Source organism: Oncorhynchus mykiss, chromosome 25 (assembly GCF_013265735.2).
Source record: "Oncorhynchus mykiss isolate Arlee chromosome 25, USDA_OmykA_1.1, whole genome shotgun sequence".
In the NCBI taxonomy this organism is placed as follows: domain Eukaryota; kingdom Metazoa; phylum Chordata; class Actinopteri; order Salmoniformes; family Salmonidae; genus Oncorhynchus; species Oncorhynchus mykiss.
Window position 1 is genome coordinate 3,370,603 of NC_048589.1, and position 14,966 is coordinate 3,385,568.

Genomic DNA, 14,966 nt, shown 5'->3' on the forward strand with positions numbered 1-14,966 from the left:
CCCCTAGCTGATCATTTTGACTATTTTGTGACAATGTGAATTCCTTTGTGACAATGTAACCCTTTCCCCAAGACTCATACAGCTGCTGCAGTTGACGTTTTCCCCCATACATGTCAATCTACAGCAACCTGTAATAAAGGTTTATAAATAAATCCTATGACTCACACTCCAATGCAATTGAGGTGCACAGCACAGTATTTCATAACTGTACAGTATGTGCCATTCAAACAGATGAGAATTCAAATAAATCAACAGTGTTTTGTGCAGAACTGGATTAATTGTGGGCACAGTGAGGAGCTTTATTAAAGGGAAGGCAGGAAAAGTGTATTTGCCAGGGCTGTGGCAAAAGGGCACTTGCAAAAAGGACAAAGTGGATGTGGATGAAAAAGAGAAAACAAAGGAGGGAGAAAAGAGGCAGTAGGCCTCGCCATACCCCTGTTCGACTAGAGTGTGGGCGCATTAGCATTCTCAAAGCAGGCTCCTATGTCTTTCTTTCTAAGCCTTTGTCAAGCTTCCTGTGCATAGTGAGCTGCAATCCTGATTTTCAATAAGTTGATGGGCGAAGCGCCGGGGAGCTTTATACGCACCAGAGTCACGATGCACCGACAAGTGGCTCTGCACATTTAAGTCCCATTACCCAGGTGACCTGCGCCAAACGAGTAGGAATAAACAAATGTGGCTTGATGTTTTCTCCTACGTGCCCGGGCATGTTGATTTGTTTCTTGCCTGTGTTCCCCTCATTGGTGTAATGTAGTGATGGGTTGTTCACGAACAAACTAATCTTTTTGAACTACTCTTTTTGGTGAATGTCGGGAAACAAATCGCTTCAGAGAAAGAGCCGTGATGTCCTACAGTTGCTACTGATTTTTGTGCTAAAGACAGCAATTATCTTTAGATAATTTATAAAAACATTCTCTGAAGATAGTAATTCCTTCCTCACTGCAGGAGCAATTAATAGGAAGGAGAGAGCCTCATTCTGATTCACACCCATTCTTTGCAGTGTGTTTAATTATTTATTTATTTTTTCTTTGCAGACAATCTAATAATTTGGTCAGTTAAACATTTATTTTAACGTGCATGTCACAATCTGACATAATGGCAGTCAACATTTTAGGCTTTACATTAGCCATTAGCAATTTTGTTCACGGTTTCAGGTACATGTTTAAGCACTACTGAACGAGGAGACGTTTGGGAGCCAAATGAATGTCTCTTTTCATCGAAAATACCCGGAATGCCCATCACTAGTGTAATATGTACTGTGAAAAACAGAATAGTTTGTATACGCCGTGTTTGCCTGCGAGCGTAGTGGCGTAGTCTCTATATTGCTAGTCTCTCTATATACTCTGATCAAAGTGATGTTCACCGTTCTGTGAAGTCTTTCAGGTCAATGAAGTGTTGATTAGCAGCCTACTGATAAGATCTCACTTGATTGCGCTCCAAGGATAATCATCCTTGATGTGAAGTGCATTTTCAAGGCTTCAGTTATCCTGTTCCTTCTTGTGTTTTTGCCACAATATAACTTGTCCATACAGGTGTAGGATCTTAATGTAGATATAGGATCTCAAGGCCTTGCTACAACTGCATCCATTGTCTTAACGCCTTTAGCATGGAAATATTCCATCACATGAAAACGGGGAAAGCCATCAATATCCACAGCAGAACCACCTGTGCTTCATCGCATAAAGTGCCCTTGCTGGCTTAGCTATGTGGCAAAAAACTAAGCGATAACCTATGGGCTGCATCATTGAACATAAGTCATCCATTCATAGAAACGATCAACAGTGTCCTGTCACCAAACACTTCACAGAATGTAATCACGACATTACAACACTCAAGTTCATTGCGATGGAGAAGGTTCACATGCCCTGTAGGGGTGGGGACATTGATAATCTCCAACTAAAACGTTAATGCTTCTGGATCCATTAACTGCACACTGTCTCCCCTGAGGGGCTTAGTGAGTTACTCGATCACAGATGCTTTAAAAATGTTTTTATCTGTATGATGGCCATGTTGTGTTTTGATGTATTTTCATCAATATTGTCATGGGTGTATTGCTTAAAAAAGTACCCTATCTATAATCATGTTGACCTATGATTCTGTCTGAATGCATTGCCTAATATGTATACCTTCGTAAATATTGTATATATAGGAAAATATTGTCAGCTATGCCTCACTAATTGATTGCTTAACGAAGTGTCTAATTTAACCCCCTAGAGGCGATTGACAAACCAGTGGATCAATCTAAGTAACATAATAAAATAATCCCCATCAAAATCCGTCAGTTTAAGCTACAGATATCTGTTTTGCACTGGAAGCATCTCAATCCACCGCATCCGCCGACGTTGCACTTTCACATCTGCGGTGAAAGGTGGAAGAGCTAGAGTGGTGTTTGTCAGGCCATAAGACACCCCAAAAATCAGCCTTCTCACAAAACCATCTGTAGTGTCCGAACGGTTTGACCTACAAACTATTACAGGAAGGGGAGACTGATGAACATGATGGTTTTGCTTTACGACCCGCACAGGTGTCATAGGATTTGTCTGAAGGTAACCAGTACCGGTAAAAAAAAATTATAGGGAGTATTAAGGTGGTTTTGTGCCTTCCCAAAAAAGGGGTTGAATGTGTAAAAAAATTATATTCAGTACCAGTACCAGTTTGGACACACCTACTTATTAGAGTTTTTAAAAAATTTTTTTTTACAATTTTCTATGTTTTAGAATAATAGTGAAGACATCAAAACTATGACGATGAACCTTTGCCCCAGTCTGAGGTCCTGAGCTCTCTGGAGCAGGTTTTCATCAAGGAAATCTCTGTACTTTGCTCCTTTCATCTTTCCCTCGATCATGACAAGTCTCCCAGTCCATGCCGCTGAAAAACATACCTTAGGGATATTGCCTGTTTTTCTCCAGAAGTGACGCTTGGCATTCAGGCCAAAGAGTTCAATCTTGGTTTCATCAGACCAGAGAATCTTGTTTCTCATGGTCTGAGAGTCCTTTAGGTGACAGCCCAAACGGGCGGTCATGTGCCTTTTACTGAGGAGTGTGTTCTGTCTGGCCACTCTACCATAAAGGCCTGATTGGTAGAGTGTTGCAGAGACGGTTGTCCTTCTGGAAGGTTCTCCCATCTTCACAGAGGAATTCTGGAGCTCTGTCAGAGTGACCATCGAGTTCTTGATCACCTCCCTGACCAAGGCCTTTCTCCCCCAATTGCTCAGTTTGCCCGGGTGGCCAGCTCTAGGAAAAGTCTTGGTGGATCCAAACTTCTTCCATTTAGGAATGACAGAGGCCCCTGTCTTCTAGGGGACCTTCAATGCTGCAGAAATGTTTTGGCACACATCTCCAGATCTGTGCCTCAACACATTCATGGCTCTACGGACAATTCCTTCGACCTCATGACTTGATTTTTACTCTGAAATTACATTGCCAACTGTGGGACCTTATTTAGACTGGTGTGTACCTTTCCAAATCATGTCCAATCAATTGAATTTACCAGAGGTGGGCTCCAATCAAGTTCTAGAAACATCTCAAGGATGATCAATGGAAACAAGATGCACCTGAACTCCGTTTCGAGTCTCAGAGCAAAGGGTCTGAATACTTATGTAAGTAAGGTATTTCATTTGTATTTTTTTATTAATGTGTAAAACTGTGTAAAAACCTGTTTTCACTTTTTCATTATTGGGTGTTGTGTGTAGATTGATGAGGGTTTTTATTTATTTAATCAATTTTAGATTAAGGATGTAATTTAACAAAATGTGGAAAGGAAGGGGTGTGAATACTTTCCAAATGCACTGTATATATGTACAGTATCTGTAAACATGCTACACAGGTGTCACAAACATGAGGGGAGCCACGAAGATGTTTGATCCACACACACCAATAAAACCTTTATCACACTGACACATGAGCTCTGTCTCAACAGGCCTCAATGAAGTGGCTGTAATACTCAGCGCCAGTAGATCCTGGTGCATAATAGCCTGTTACTAGAATCTACTACATACCATTATGTACAGTACCAGTCAAAAGTTTGGACACACCTACCCATTCAATGTTTTTATTTTATTTATTTTTTTACTATTTTCTACATTGTAGAATAATAGTGAAGACATCAAAACTATGAAATTACACATATGGAATCATGTAAAAACCAAAAATGTGTTAAACAAATCAAAATATATTTGCTTCAAAGTAGCCACACTTTGCCTTGATGACAGCTTTGCACACTCTTGGCATTCTCTCAACCAGCTTGATGAGGTAGTCACCTGGAATGCATTTTAATTAACAGATGTGCCTTGTTGAAAGTTAATTTGTGGAATTTCTTTCCTTCTTAATGCGTTTGAGCCAATCAGATGTGTTGTGACAAGGTAGGGTGTCACACCCTGATCTGTTTCACCTGTCCTTGTGCTTGTCTTCAACCCTCCTCCAAAAATAAAGAAAAACCCTGTAATGAGAATGTGTGTCCAAACTTTTGACTGGTACTGTATGTTGGAGTGTTGCTTACTTGTTTAGCAGGTACAAGGACTTGCACTATGTATAGAGAAAAAAAGGAATACACTGAAACACATTGATGCAACTTTCTACAGGGAATAATGACAGAATAATTTACAATCGGCTAGATGCATGCAGTACATACATTTGCATTTTACATTACAGCACAATGTTAATGTACTATGTGCCATGTTATTACCACTGAAAAGTGCTGCCCAGTTTTCTTAAATGTGTCATTGTTTCCTCTTCCCTGGGGAATAAAACATATAAATAACATGTACTATTTGAAATGACAATGTAAATCTTATAAAATTACAATAAAAAACATTGAAAGTATTTTTTGTCAAAGAAATATTGTAGTTATGTTTTTGCAGTTTTTTAATTCCTTTCATATTCAGGTGTCTGAATTGTCTTACTACTTCGATTAATTCGCCTATAATGCAGCAGACATACTGTACATTTGTACAGATTGACCCCCTTTGACACCACGATGCCCTGATCTACAAATCTACTCGCCTCGCATCACAGGATCCAAATAATCTCTCTCCCCTCTGAAGTGTTTCTACAAGAGACATGATTGACTCAATTTGGTAGGAAGTAAGTGACATAAGCACAACACCTAATGCATTTCGATCCAGTGTACCCCAACTCCTCGAGCAGACTTGAAAACTCTAAAGTGCCTCTACTTCCACCAGTATATTGAACACTCAAACGTGTCTACACATACACCTCTTCCATCCATCATTAGCGTCACAAAGAGTAAGCCAGTGATAAATCATGGTTTCCCTGTGATTATAGATAGGGATCGAATTAAAGAACCCGTAAGCTGCGATTATTTCATGGCCGGTTAGCCTTTGATCACAGTTTTGTTTGATGGAGATCCATCTCAGGGAAAGGGAAATAGGCAGGTGACACACATTCTTCTTTGAAGAAGCAAGAAATCAATTTGGCTGTATTTGTATAAACTATATTCATCCATTTTTATACATTTTCCTGGAGTACACCGGTGTGTACTCGCTTTGATCTTTCCCCTGTAAGATCATGCAGTGTACACACACTGTCAATAGGGAAGCACAACAAGTCAAAGATGTATTCAGAATCTTTGCACACTGATCAAAGGATTCAGCCATATAGACTTGTGTTCTCATTAGCTGTCTACACAAATCTATACAGGAAATCTATTGGGGGATGCTTTGACAAGAGACAAATCTCCCAAAGGTTGTGACAAATTGATAACTGACAGAAGAGAGAAATATGTTTGCTCAGAGACATGTGCAGTTTGAAGAAGACTGGCTTTTACTAATGAGGTTACTTTTTATAACAAAGTCTTATTTACGTTTCGGTATACTGTTGACATCCCAAAGTGGTTGAATGTTGAATCCATTCAAAGTAGGAGCAGAGCCATTTGACTAGTGGCAGCAGTCCCCGTGATCCACAGAAATAGAGTAGCAAGGGCTTTGTGGGATTATTAAGAGCTGTAATTACAATATTAAATGCTGATTTAATTTCTACACAAGAGAAGAACCAGCTTCGGTAGACCCTTCATAAGGCCTACATAAAAGTAATTTTATTTATCAGCAAATGTCATATAAATGGTGACAAAAGACTTGTACTACAAATCGCAAAGCACCAGATGTAAAGACCTGTTATTTATAACATTTACTGTATCTCTAGCTTAAATTGACAGATTTTGAAGGGGACGTTTTACATTTTGTTACACTATATATACAAAGTATGTGGACACCCCTTCAAACTAGTGGATTTGGCTATTTCAGCTACACCTGTTGCCGACAGGTGTATAAAATCGAGCACACATCCATGCAATCTCCATAGACAAAACATTGTCAGTAGAATGGCCTTACTAAAGAGCTCAGTGACATTTAACGTGGCACAATAATAACCAACAAGTCAGTTAGTCAAATTTCTGCCCTGCTAGAGCTGCCCCGGTGAACTGTAAGTGCTGTTATTGTGATGTGGAAACGTCTAGGAGCAACAGCGGCTCAGCCGCGATGTGGTAGGCCACACAAGCTCACAGAACGGGACCGCCTGAAGTCCTGAAGTGCGTAATGCGTAAAAATCATCTGTCCTTGGTTGCAGAACCCCAAACTGCCTCTGGAAGTAACGTCAGCACAAGAACTGTTTGTCGGGAGCTTCATGAAATGGGTTTTCATGGCCGAGCAACCGCACACAAGCCTAAGATCAACATGCGCAATGCCAAGCATCGCCTGGAGTGGTGTAAAGCTCACCACCATTGGACGAATCTGAGTTTGGCAGTTGCCAGGAGAACGCTACCTTCCTGAATGCATAGCGCCAACTGTAAAGTTTGGTGGAGGAGGAATAATATTCTGGGACTGTTTTTCATGGTTTGTGCTAGGTCCCTTAGTTCCAGTGAAGGGAAATCTTAACAGTACAGCATACAATGACATTCTATACAATTCTGTGTTTCCAACTTTGTGGCAACAGTTTGGGGAAAGCCATTTCCTGTTTCAGCATGACAATACCCCTGTGCACAAAGCAAGGTCCATACAGAAATGGTTCGTCAAGTGGAAGAACTTGACTGGCCTGCACAGAGCCCTGACCTCAACCCCATCAAAGACTTTTAGGATGAATTGGAACGCTGACTGTGCGCCAGGCTTAATCGCCCAACATCGGTGCCCGACTTCACTAATGCTTGTGGATGAATGGAAGCAAGTCCCCACAGCAATGTTCCAACATCTAGTGTGGAAAGCCTTCACAGAAGAGGGGCGGCGGTTATAGCAGTAAAGGGGGGACCAACTCAATATTAATGCCCATGATTTTAGATTGAGATCTTCGACAAGCAGGTGTCCACATACCATGTAGTGTAGAACTATCAATCAGTGATATTGTTCTGTCAGTCATGCTTTTTTCATTGCCATCATTGTTACGAAATTATCATAATACTGCAGTTTAATGCTTTAACATGTTCTCAATTTATTTTAAAAGAGCAGCTTCTGCTAATTTGAAGGAAAGATTCACCCATTTTGAATGTTATGTTCATGTTTTCATGTCTATCTGAGCTATTGCCGTTCAAGCAGGTAGAAATGCGAGAGTTACATCATGACACTCTTCTGCCTCCTTAATTTGGTATCATATGTTGTAGTGCCGTGTAAATTGATTTGTCAGTATAAAAATGTTATACAGTCACCTCCAAAATATTTGGCACCCTTGATAAAGATGAGCAAAACAAGACTGAATAAAATAAATAATACAATTGCTGAGCTATATTAAAGGCAAAAAAAAATGGAAAAGGTGATTATTGATTTTATACCAATTCAATTGCTGAGAGAAAGTATGAAAGAGTATTAGGGCCAATTGAATTACAAAAGAAAACGGTGTTGAGTGGTGGTAAATAAAATAACATGGCTCGTTAGCTTTTTTCTTCAACTTGTATTTATTTAGGGGAACCCATTGAGACCAGGGTCTCAATTACAATGGCACCCTAAGTACAACAATACACCAAATTCAAAATGATCAATACAATGTTTATTAACTACAAATTACAGAGTCAACACTACAGCTTGAAACATCACATATACAATTATTACTAGTGGAAACTCAAGAGTTAACCATTCCAGTGAACAGGTTTGGTGTCTCATATTGTTTTGTTTTAACAGCGAAGTCAGGTAGGTAAGCAGCTTGTGCCGTCGAGCTTTGTAAACAAAAGGTAGTAATGAAGGGATCTACGGGAGTTTAATGAGGACCATCCAACCTTTTGATACAGGATGCAGTGTACCTGTGATAAAGCTAAGGGCGCTATGATAGACCGCATCCAAACCTTTAAGAGTAATGTTTGCTTGCATTTCGATAAATGGTGTCACCATAGCATTTGAAGTCCTCTAGTTTGTGTAAGTAAATATATAATATCCCTAAGCTATTGTTGCTAAAATGTTGAAATTAGTTTAATTATCATGATGATAAATGATAATTGCTAGCTGGCTCTGTGAAATTACATATATGTTGGCCAATCGACATGTTCATTGTGATTTAAAAAGAAATAATGTGGTGTAATGCAAGGAGGGAGAGGGGTGATACCTGGCCAATGCAGGGGCGAGGAGGGTTAAAAAGGAGGGGTCACGCATGACTAGAGCAGAGTTAATCAGTAGTGGGGAACCCAAATCTCCCCCCTCAAAAAAACAAATATTGTTGTGATATTTGCGTTGTTTGCTCTATAACATTTTAGTTTATACAGTGCATTCGGAAAGTATTCAGACCTTGTGACTTTTTCACATTTTGATACGTTACAGCCTTATTCTAAATTGACAACGCAAAAACATGTTTTTATACATTTTTGCAAATGCTTTAAAAAACAACATCTCATATCACATTTACATACGTTTTCAGACCCTTTACTCAGTACTTTGTTTGCAGCTATTACATCCTCGAGTCTTTTTGGGTATGACGCTACCAGCTTGGCACACCTGTATTTGGGGACTTTCTCCCATTCTTCTCTGCAGATCCTCTCAAGCTCTGTCTGTTTGGGTGGGGAGCATCGCTGCTCTCTGCTGGGCCACTCAAGGACATTCAGAGACTTGTCCCAAAGCCACTCCTGCGTTGTCTCGGCTGTGTGCTTAGGGTTGTTGTTCTGTTGGAAGGTGAACCTTCGCCCCAGTCCGAGGTCCTGAGCGCTCTGGAGCAGGTTTTCATCAAGGATCTCTCTTTACTTTGCTCCGTTAATATTTCCCTCGATCCTGACTAGTCTCCCAGTCCCTGCTGCTGAAAAACATCCCCACAGCATGATTCTGCCACCACCATGTTTCACCGTAGGGATGGTGCGCGGTCTCCTCCAGACGTGACGCTTAGCATTCAGACCAAAGAGTTCTATCTTGGTTATATCAGACCAGATAATCTTGTTTCTCATGAACTGAGAGTCCCTTAAGTTTCTATTGGCAAACTCTAAGCGGGTTGTCATGTGACTTTTACTGAGGAGTGGCTTCCGTCTGGCCACTCTACCATAAAGTCCTGATTGGTGGAGTGGTGCAGAGATGGTTGTCCTTCTGGAAGGTTCTCCCATGTCCACAGAGGAACTCTGGAGCTCTTTCAGATTTACCTTCAGGTTCTTGGTCATTGAACTCAACACAGGTGGACTCCAATCAAGTTGTAGAAACATCTTAAGGATGATCAATGAAAACAGGATGCATCTGAGCTCAGTTTCTAGTCTCATAGAAAATGGTCTGGATACTTATTTAAATTAGGTATTTCTGTTTTATATTGATTTGCAAAAAAATCTATAAACCTTTTTTCGAATTGTCATTATGGAGTAATGTGTGTAGATTGATGAGGAAATGTTTTTATTTAATACATTTTAGAATAAGGCTGGAACGTAACAAAATTAGGAAAATGGGAAGGTGTCTGAATAATTTACGAATGCACTGTATACCTTGCAAACATGATATATAGGCCTAAGGCCGAGACAAGAAGATACAGTGGCAGAATAAACTCAACCACACCTTATTTATCACAAAAGCTGAGAGCAACCTCTGTTCGGTGAAGTCCACAAAGCATAATGCATGTAACAAATTGTTACATGACCTACAGAATGGTCAAGCAAGTTAATCTTTCCAAAATGTTTAGACAACTTAAACAACTATTGGTATCAAAGCACAAGGCAAGACCCAAATGCAGACACAGGAGGCAGAAGGTTGGAGTTTTACAATGTTTATTAATCCAGAAGGGGTAGGCAAGAGAATGGTTGTGGACAGACAAAAAGGTCAAAACCAGATCAGTGTCCAGGAGGTACAAAGTGGCAGGCAGGCAGAATGGTCAGGCAGTCGGGTACAAAGTCCAGAAACAGGCAAGGGTCAAACCCAGGAGGACTAGAAAAAGGAAAATGCAAAAAGCAATAGAACCGGAAAAACGCTGGTTGACTTGGAAACATACAAGACGAACTGGCACAGAGAGAGGAAACACAGGGATAAATACACTGGTACAGAGAGACAGGAAACACAGGGATGAATACACTAGGAAAAACAAGCGACACCTGGAGGAGGTGGAGACAATCACAAGGACAAGTGAAACAGATCAGGGCGTGACAATTGGTTTAGAACCAGGGAGAGTTACCAAAAATCGCAAAGAAAACAGGAGCTACGGTGCCTCCACTATTCCAGCACCATTTAAACTTCAACATCATCAAATCATCGATGCTTAGTCTAATACAGTGACAACTAAAATATACCAAAAACGATTTAGTCCAATCAACATGAGCTAAATATGATGTGGCTGTCCATGGTTCTGATTTATTCTAGCCTAACTTCCTTACATGGGTAACGATGAGCCAGCTAGTTAACATTAGCCTACTACATCTAGCTACATATTGAACTTCCATCCTCTCAGGCCAGCATCACAATGTATGAAATTATGGTTGGATCAGAATCGTCGTTATAATCATTGGCCAGTACGGATAATTAAGTAAAACCACACATCCAAATCCCTGTCTCCATCCATGGCTAATTAAGGAAATGGACAATTTTAGCTAGCTAGCCACCGGTGGACAACAACACAACGAGATGCGACAATTCAAGTTTTCTGCCAATTACGTTTAGCTTTTGATGTAATATGATTGGTGTGAAGCCAAATCCAAACTGGCTTCCCTTGACAACTTTTTTTTTGTGGCCAGACCATTCACAGTTGAGCTCACTCAGTTTACCTCAACACTGATAAGCTATAATTTGAAAAACTTTTTTAAATCAAATGCTAGTTGGCTTCTCCTGCATTCAATGCCACAGGGGTGGCAACAATGTCATACTCTTTTTGACCAAACAGCATCAGATAGATGGGCTTCAGAGTCAGAGGGGCTCTGTTTCGCTTGCTCGAATGCTTTCTCCGGTGAGATACATTCAGCCTCTTGCAAATTTAAAGAAACGAATAAACACAGAAAGACAAAAGATAAGTGTTTTTGTTTGTTTATTATTTTAAAAAATTATGGGAAGCATGGCTTCCCTTAGCATCAATGAATACATACCACACCACATCAATGAATACACACCATTGACTATGGGAGGGATACTTGAATAGGGGAGGGATGAGGGTTGAGGACGAGGGATAACACTTGACTAGTGCAGGGTTAACACTAGGAGAGCGTCATGTTGATCATTGTATGTATTATTTATTAAATTGAGAGAGTATATGACAACAGGATGAATATCTTTAACACCATTCATAATTAGTTATATAACATCTTATGGCGTTACTCATCACTATTTAAAAGTGCTTATGACATGTTATGACAAATGTTATAAAAGCTTTATGAAAGGTAATAAAGTGTTAACAAGATAACTTAATTAATATATTTGTCCATACTTGTCACTTCTGTAACAACGTTATATCTATGCTCCATGCATATTAAACTGTGTGTATCTGCGTGTGTGTGTGTGCATGCGTGTGTAGGTCATTCAGGCATCTTGCTGCAGTCTGCTCTTCAGGAGGAGGAAGGGGGTGGCGACACGGAGGACAGTGAGAAGCCACAACCCTTCCTTCAGCCAGAGCTCAGACTATCCCAGGCCCTGACAGACCTTAAGAGCCAGGTTTGGTTCGGAGAAGCCCATTACACTTATTTTATTTAACCTTTTATATTCATACAGTTTTGGTTAACTGAGATGAAGATCTACTTTGCAAGAGAGAACCTTTCAATGTATAGCAGCAGTTGTCAGTCACAAAAGTTACACGTATACAGAACAAAGTGAAAACCCAAAACCTTATTTCCATTCACATAATGTCATTTTCTATGATTTATACTTACAGCACAGTACTTGATGGTGTGTTTGTTTGTGATATCCTTTCAAAGAAGATCCATTTAAATGGGTCAACTTTATTTTACGTACTGTACAGTATATGCGTGGAATAATTTTTGTATTTAAAATGGCCCCGAAAAATATATATATGCCATCCATAGCCTGCACTCACATAGTGAATGGAGGTTAGGTTTTCAATTCTCTGGTAACAGACATTCCTGCAGTCAGCATGCCAATTGCATGCTCCCTTAAAACTTGAGACATATGTGGCATTCAAAACTTCACATTTTAAAGTGTCCTTTTATTGTCCCCAGCTCAAGGTGATCATGCTGTTTAATGAGTTTGTTGATATGCCACACCAGTTGTCAGGTGGATGGATTATATTGGCAAAGGAGAAATGCTCACCAATAGGGATGTAAAACAAATACATTTTTGTGCGTATGGATTTTTCCCCAGTTCATTAAATATGGGACCAACACTTCACATGTTGCATTTATATTTTTGTTCATTTACATTTTTGTTCAGTTTAATATGTACACCTATGTAATAAAGAATCGTAATATTATAGAACCCAAACATTCAGGAACATTTGAATTTAAAGTATGTAAACGTAACATGATGAACAGGAAAGATATTAACTCTCGAGGGTGGCAAATAAAATATAGCTGAAATCCACACCTGGAAATGACACAAAAAAAGACCCAGCTGTTTGGTCAACCCAGCATGAGAGTAAAAAAATACCCAACTGATGGTTAAATGAACCAAAGTTTGGGTAATTTCAACAACCCAACTTGTTGGGTTATTCACACCACCCAACTGTCTGGGTCAAAATAACCCAGCGTGTGTTGTGTCCAATATTTATCGAGCGCTGGGTTATCAAATAACCTAAATTGGGTTGTTTTTAACACAGCATTTGTTTTGTGTGTGTCTATGGCCCTCTATGCAAGATATGTTTGTAACAGCATTTGGGATTGCTCCATCTTGGGAACAGGTATAAATTGAATAACAATGAAATCCTGAAACAATTCAGATGTGAAAATACCCTATTATATACAAAGTAATTGGAATAATTAAGTGTTTGCCCCTTGAAATTATAGTTTAAGTGGATTTCAGTGCTGCAGCTAGGCACTGTGATCAATGACACAGTGGGAGAGGGAGACAAAGGGAGGCACCTCTCTCTGTCTCCTGCTGTGCACATCGATCATGCATTGCATTGAAGGAAAGGGGAGGGAATAGAGAGCAAACCTCTTCATGAACTCAAAGCAAGGTGAGAACAGCTGCCATATCAGAACATGTCTCCTTCCAGGTTTAAAAACAACAAATAAACAGACCTTTTCTCCTCCCTTAAAAACACAGAGCACACTCACTTATGTAAGGGTTGTTAATGTTATAGTTTTTTAGTTAAATATGCACAACTTCTTTTCAGGTTTTACATATGACCAAAAACGCAGGCTACATCAGCCAGAGTAATACCATGTAGCAATGCATTACACTTGTGTTACAATGCACTTAAAGAATAGTTTAAAACATTCAGGAATTTTGCACATTTTTATTCTATATCTTGTCCTACTAAAACTAGCCTCGTATGGAATAGTTATTTGATATTGCATTTGATAATGATGCATTGGTCATGTTATATATGTTGAAAATACACCATATGAATGAGTGCCACACCTGCAAAAAGCATACAATAGAAGCATACTGTTGTCTACTGTATACTTTTTTTGCATGGTGTGGCACTCCTACAGTTATAATTATTTGCGATTCAAATCGTTCTTGGTAATGTTGTTTGGTAATAAACAAAGGCAAAATATTGCACCATCAGATGGCAGGCAATCTCTCCAATAGCCACTGTAACTGCTTGAGCAAGCATTTTACACACACTAAATACACTTTGTTAAAACATCAACCTTAATCCTTAGCAGCAAATTACAACACACCACACTACTTAATCTTCCTAATGGCAAAGTGTCTTTACTCATGTACATGTGTAGCTATGTTCTTGCCATGCAACTATTCCCTTCTCCCCTTCTGCCTTTTCTGTGCGTAAACCATTGTGCTTGGTCTCGGGGACTTTCCGCGCTTGGACATGTCATTTTTTCCTGAGAAAAATAACAATTGAATATGCTCTAATTTTAGGCTGAATCAACACTTTGGTTTATTGTGTTTCTTCATTTCATTCGTTGCCTACTTGGATGTGTCTAGCTCTAAACGATTCCTTTAATTAAACAACAACTACAAACATGCAATGTTGTTATAGAGAACGCACGAATTAGGTAGGGAAATACACGCGGAAACTATAGTGCCGCTGTAGCACTTGCAAAACCAACAGTAAGATGTGCATGCAGAGCTCCAACTAAGGCATTTTTCTAACACATTTGAGGGGAACTATACAAGTATGCTGTGAAGCTGTTGTCGCCTCTTGTGTTTATCGGTGTTACATTTTTCCCGAGGAGTCGTGAAAGGGAAGGATGCAGCTTTTTAGTTCGTTTTGCAGTTTGTCTATTGGAATAAGACATGATGCCCTGGAAACACATATGTATGTGTAAATAACGACGATGAGAATATAACATTTGATAGCACACTATGGATACGTATCTGGCTGTAAAGGTAAGGGTTGCGCCTTTTAATATATTATATCATTGTCGGAGATGATCATTCTCTTAAATATTGTTAAACAGATATAAGGGCACTATAAAAAGAAAGACCGACAACTGAAAGGCTCTTGAATATG

At 39.6% G+C, this 14,966-nt stretch overlaps 1 long non-coding RNA gene across 4 annotated transcripts in view; it reads left to right on the plus strand.

Moving 5' to 3' along the window:
• Positions 1-14,290: 14,290 nt before the first annotated feature.
• LOC110505239 overlaps positions 14,291-14,966 on the plus strand; it is a 189,422-nt gene continuing 188,746 nt past the window's right edge. For all 4 annotated transcript variants that reach the window (XR_005039564.1, XR_005039565.1, XR_005039566.1 and 1 more), the window contains exon 1: positions 14,291-14,842. This is a non-coding gene — a long non-coding RNA (uncharacterized LOC110505239). The remainder of the gene's footprint in view (positions 14,843-14,966) is intronic.